Source organism: Rhagoletis pomonella, unplaced genomic scaffold, assembly GCF_013731165.1.
Source record: "Rhagoletis pomonella isolate Grant_MI unplaced genomic scaffold, Rhpom_1.0 Rhpom_scaffold_00004, whole genome shotgun sequence".
Taxonomy (NCBI): domain Eukaryota; kingdom Metazoa; phylum Arthropoda; class Insecta; order Diptera; family Tephritidae; genus Rhagoletis; species Rhagoletis pomonella.
In genome coordinates, this window is record NW_023458558.1 from 38,850,480 (window position 1) to 38,856,129 (window position 5,650).

The window sequence follows — 5,650 nt, forward strand, 5'->3', positions numbered from 1 at the left end:
GTAAACCTAGCTGACCCACACATTTTTGCGAATTTCTCGGAAACCAAAGGAACACCTAAATTAATTTTGGAGGCCCTAATTAACACCTAAAAGACACCTAATTCCTAGCTAATTTTTATTGATTTTTGGCGACTTGGGTCAGCTAGGTTTATTGACGTAAAATGATGAGCGACAATGGAAAAACGTTCATTGGCGCTCAGCGCGCAACAGAACGCGACTTCGTTAAATTCCTTAACGAATGTTCCGCAGATATTGTCAAAAAATATGCCCCTCAAGGCATAAACTGGCAATATATACCACCCAGCGCCCCCCACATGGGCGGCTTGTGGGAATCTGCAGTGAAAAGCTTTAAAATCCATTTAAAGAAAACCGCTGCAACCCACAAGTTCACTTTCGAAGAATTCACGACGCTTCTGGTGCGAATTGAAGCAGTCCTCAACTCGAGGCCTCTGTCCGCACTTTCCCAAGACCCAGCTGATATGACGACGCTTACTCCGGGTCACTTCCTTCGAGGTGCACCGCTGTTGGCCATTCCCGAGCCTAATGCGGAAGACCTCTCTCTACTAAACCGGTGGGAGAAAGTCAAAGCACTCCACCACCAATTTAGTCGCCGCTGAAAAGAAGATTACCTCAAAGATCTTCAGAAGAGATACAAGTGGAAAACCCCACAACGCGATCCTTAGCCAGGCGACCTCGTCCTGGTCAAAGAAGATTCGCTCCCCCACACCGAGTGGCGATTGGGACGAATCGAAAACGTTCGTCACGGCCCTGATAACCACATACGTGTCGCAGAAATCCGTACGCAAAATGGAGTTATTACGCGGCCACTTGTCAAACTGTGCTTCCTTCCAAAGGCACAATAAATAATTCTATACATCTTTTCCTTTTTTATATTAAGGGTCTTAACTTCCCGTTTAAATATTGTACCCAAGTACTCCTCGTTTCTCTGCCTTTGCTTCTACTTCCAGATTGAAGACATCATGGCATGTAAATATGATTACCGAGCGCGCACGGCCGCCTCCTCATCGTCGTGCGAAATCAGCAGAAGACAGTTCAGCAATTAACATCGGTCAACGCGCACGCGTCCTATCCTTGACAGTTGATCAAATAAATTGTATATATGTATATACGCACATGTATATATCTGTGAAATCAAAAACCAATTCAAAATTGAAAACACACCAAAAATCTTGAGAATAAACAAAGTTGTAATTTACAAATTTTAAAACGAAAACTAAGTCTTTCCTTTAACGGAAACCAAAGTGTGTGTAAAAAGGTGAGTGCGAAGGGACCCAGCGACCGCAATTATTCATTCCCTTTCACGGAAAAATACTGGCATTGACCCACAATTACTCCTTGAAGGTCTGTCAAAAATAGTGTTCTTCAAACAAAAACATCCAAAGTCCACCAGATAAGTTCCAAACGATTTTTTTTTTGTTTTGTTACACTAATATTATAGATTTTGAGACAAGAAATACGATTCCTTTGCTTAAAAACCTAACAAAAATTTTAACACCTCAATTTAAGAAATGCATTTTTGTTTGCATTTTTTTTATTGGTATGCAGCTATACCAAAGGACGCTGTAGTGCTATTCAAGATCTTAAATTTGAGCCAAGGTATAAGTGACCAGGCCCTTTGAGAGCCAAATTATAACGATTCTGAAGTTAAACTTCAATAAATAATAAATAATATCTTGAAACAAACATAATTTTTTTATTGGCGAAACATGGAGAAAATGACATGACTTTTTCTTTAAACTGTTTTTATAAAAAAAAATCATTTGAATATCTCATTAAATACTAATCAGCTGAGCATACAAAAAATTTTAAAATTATACCTTATATAGAACTCACCTGTAGAAGAAAAACCCCTTTTACAAAATTAAAATCGATTGTCCTTATGGCTTTTGGCGTTATTTCAAACTTTAGTATTATATTTTACTTTTCAGAGCTCTGCGTCAACTAACCTGTCTTAGGACATATTTCGATAGCTGAAACATCATCATTGGGAATACCCTAACTATTATCTTACATTTAAAGGTTCATGAACATTTATATACATAAATAATTACATACACACATAAATTAAGAATAAAAAGTTTTCGAAAAGCACTCACCATGTAAGTTTACAGTACAAGTTGTGTTGTTGCCGCGATCCAGCACTACGACACTTGTAGCTTGTGCTGTCGCTGGTGCCACTGTTGATGCTGTCGTCGCCATCACAATATAGTATTTTTATACCTTGATAATATACAAAAACTGAGTTCAGTAAAGCAACAAATAAATCAGTTTTTAACTGTAAAATCCGGTAATTTAATGGTGACTTAAAAACAATTTTAAAATACATAGCTGCATAAATATTTTACTTTACCAACATGCGTATGTAGTGAGAGTAAAATACTAGACCTGTAAGTGAGTTAGTTTTAGTATTTCCTTTTGTGATGCCAACCCCCATAAAAGCGATTCGGACCATACCTACGGAGGGTTCTGACAAAATATTTTTTTTGTTTTAACTTTTATTTCAACATAGATTTATTAAAATTAAAATACTGATACAAACAAAATATTTCACACAAACAAGGTTGAAACCTACAATCTCCCCCGCCCCCTAAATACGGCCTTGCCTATAAAGATTGATCGTGATACTGAGTTGGATAACCCACCGGAAAACTACTAAAAGGATCACAGTGTAGTGCGTATTTAAAGAAAAATGGTACAATAAGTCGAGATCGCAGGTTTTGTGCATAAAAGCAGTACGTAGCTACAGAATTTTGTTGATATACACAAATTTACAATGCTACCACTTACTATTGTATACGGCTATACTTTTTATAAATTTAGCATGCCAACTACCATTTCTCATATCATACGTGATCGAAGCTAAATGTAACGAAATCTTAACAATACATTTTTCTTTTACTTATTATATTTTATTTCGACGGATGAGTGGGAATTTCGACGGCCGGTTCGAAACGTTCTATCCCTATCCTATTTGCATAAAAAACCCGTGCCGAGGGCGACCGCTGTTAAGAAAAAATCGGCCCTGCGGAGTGGAAGCGCGCACTGCTTACCACTACATCACAGCGGCCGTCTCTGTAATACTTATTTCACCGTGCGACAGTAAATTTTACACACACAAAAATTAATATATTCGCAAAAATATGGGCAAAATATATAAAAACTATTGGCCTTATTCATAAAAAATAAAGTAGCTTTAAAAAAGGTTTATAAACTGAAAAATGTATGAAAACGTCATTTTATAAAGCTCTTTAAACCTACTTTATTTTTTATAAATAAGGCCATATGTTTTTAATTTTTTACTCTGACGCACAATGGCCGATTTGTTTTTTGTTTTTGGCATAAATTTACGATTTTTATAGCAATCCATTCTTGATATCAGTTATTTTTATAAAAGTACATATGTCCAGTGATCGGACTTCTACCACATTGTGGTAGATCTGCCACTATTTTGATCATCTACCACATCTACCACACAAGGTCTGAAATCTACCACATATTCGCGTTTTTGAGTAGTTTTATTTTTGCTCGATATAATTTTCTTAATTTTAAAAGCAAAAACTGTCCAACACTAAACACTAACAACAGGCAGAATGGGAGGATAAAATAAACTTTAAATAGTAAATATTCAATAGAAATAACACAAACGGCAATAACGCAAATTTGCTTTATTTCATTTCTCGTTGAGCAATAAGACCAACTTTTAAACTTAACAATTTGAGTAATAAAGCAAACTAGTGCACATATGTAGGTAGTCACCGAGTTACATTTCACAAAAAGTAGTACATGAACAAGTTAAATGGACGGATTTGTAAGTATACAATTTTGAAAGTGCCCGGCGTCGCGGCGGTCCGCGTTCGCGCGCCGGCATTGGGGCTTTTCGTAAAGTGGCGACTGTCCCCTTTCGAATGAGGGGGGTTTGGGGGGCCACGCCCCCTCCCCCTCCGCCCCCCACCCGAAAAACGATGGGCCAATAACTAAACATTTCCCAAATAATGGGTAGACCCTTGGCTACAAGTGTGTGCATTTTTTTTTTTGGATCGGGTCACACCTTTGGACGCAATACCCCGAAATAGGTGGGCCACTTACTAAACAGTACCCGAAAATGCTGCCAGAAAACTTCAAAATGCATCTTGTGGTTCAATGTTACTACAACTATGTTTACAGATAAAAGTTTTATGAGTTAGAAACTCGAGAGGATAAAATAGTCAAAGATTCAAAGTACACATTTTTCATATAATGAAACTAGTTCATAGTTTCTCTCTTTTTACTTGTAATATAAGAATTTATAAAATAAATATATTTTTTGATTGTTCTTATTTCTTATTTGTTCTTATTTTGCTTTTTTTGCAATACCTTGTGCCTTTTCCTGCCTTTTTCGCTATTTTGTTTTGCCTTTTTTTGCCTTTTTTGCAATACCTAGTGCCTTTTCCTGCCTTTTTCGCTATTTTATTTTGCCTTTTCCAGCTCATTTCGTTACTTTATTTTGCCTTTTTATAGGTTTTTAGGTCCTAAAAATCCGTTCCCTGATATTTAACTTATTAAATTATTTTAAAAAATTAGTAACAGGTGGCAACCCGTTTCAAAAAAACAAAACTTTGTTACACATCTACAGGCCAAGCTCTGTCATTTGACACCTCACTTTTGAAAATAGAACGAACTATATGTACATACCTATGTAAATACAACAAGAACCCAAATTTGCAACTTCAAACTAGGGATGTTGCGAATGTGGAATTTTAGACATCCGCGGATGCGAACATCTAACAGCTAACATCCGCGGATGCGAATGCGGATGTCAAGTATTTTTAAGAAACAATTAGAATCTAGCATAATGGCGAGGCCAAACCAGATGTGTCAGGTTTTTCTAAAGCTTTCAGAAAGAATTCTTCATTCTCATTACACTGGCTGTTACGAATTTTAAGAATCTGTAACTTCATCAACGTTTTTCGATTTAATTTCTGTAATTAATTTTTAATACTTTCCTCTACGACTGGTTTGAAAAATTTGTGCTTATAGCGAGCTAAATAGGTGGATTTGAAAAATAAATAATTATTTTCCAGGAATGAAAACTTTGAACAAAATTTTGTTTACAAAGTCGTATTATTTGTTTTTGTCTTTGGGTGGGGCTTTTCGTAAAGTGGCGACTGTCCCCTTTCGAATGAGGGGGTTTGGGGGGCCCCGCCCCCTCCCCCTCCGCCCCCCACCACAAAAACGGTGGGCCAATAACTAAACATTTCCCTGTTTCTTTAATAAATAAGTTAAATTATATATTTTAATAGTGTGTAAAAAGTGAGAACAGGTGATTTAGTGAATCTTTGTCGGTGTAATTGCCCATAGAAAACAACGAAATTTAACAAAAGTTTTTTTGTTCATAACTTTTAAATGGTTAATAATATTATCTCCGCCCCCCCCTCCGGATTGTTATTAGGGGGTCCGAAACGCGTCATATGGTACCCCTCCCGACTTTTCCGCACCTTTTTTAGGAGTTGTTACCCCACCCTAGAGAATTACCAAATGGTTAATATTATCTCCCCCCCTCCGGAGTGTTATTAGGGGGACCGAAACGCGTCGTTTGGTACCCCTCCCGACATTTCCGCACCTTTTTTAGGGGTTGTTACCCCACCCTAGA

General features: G+C 37.1%; 1 long non-coding RNA gene across 1 annotated transcript in view; it reads right to left on the reverse strand.

The window, feature by feature from the left end:
- Positions 1–2,114: 2,114 nt before the first annotated feature.
- LOC118737561 overlaps positions 2,115–5,650 on the reverse strand; it is a 5,008-nt gene continuing 1,472 nt past the window's right edge. The window contains exon 2 of the long non-coding RNA XR_004992825.1: positions 2,115–2,241. This is a non-coding gene — a long non-coding RNA (uncharacterized LOC118737561). The remainder of the gene's footprint in view (positions 2,242–5,650) is intronic.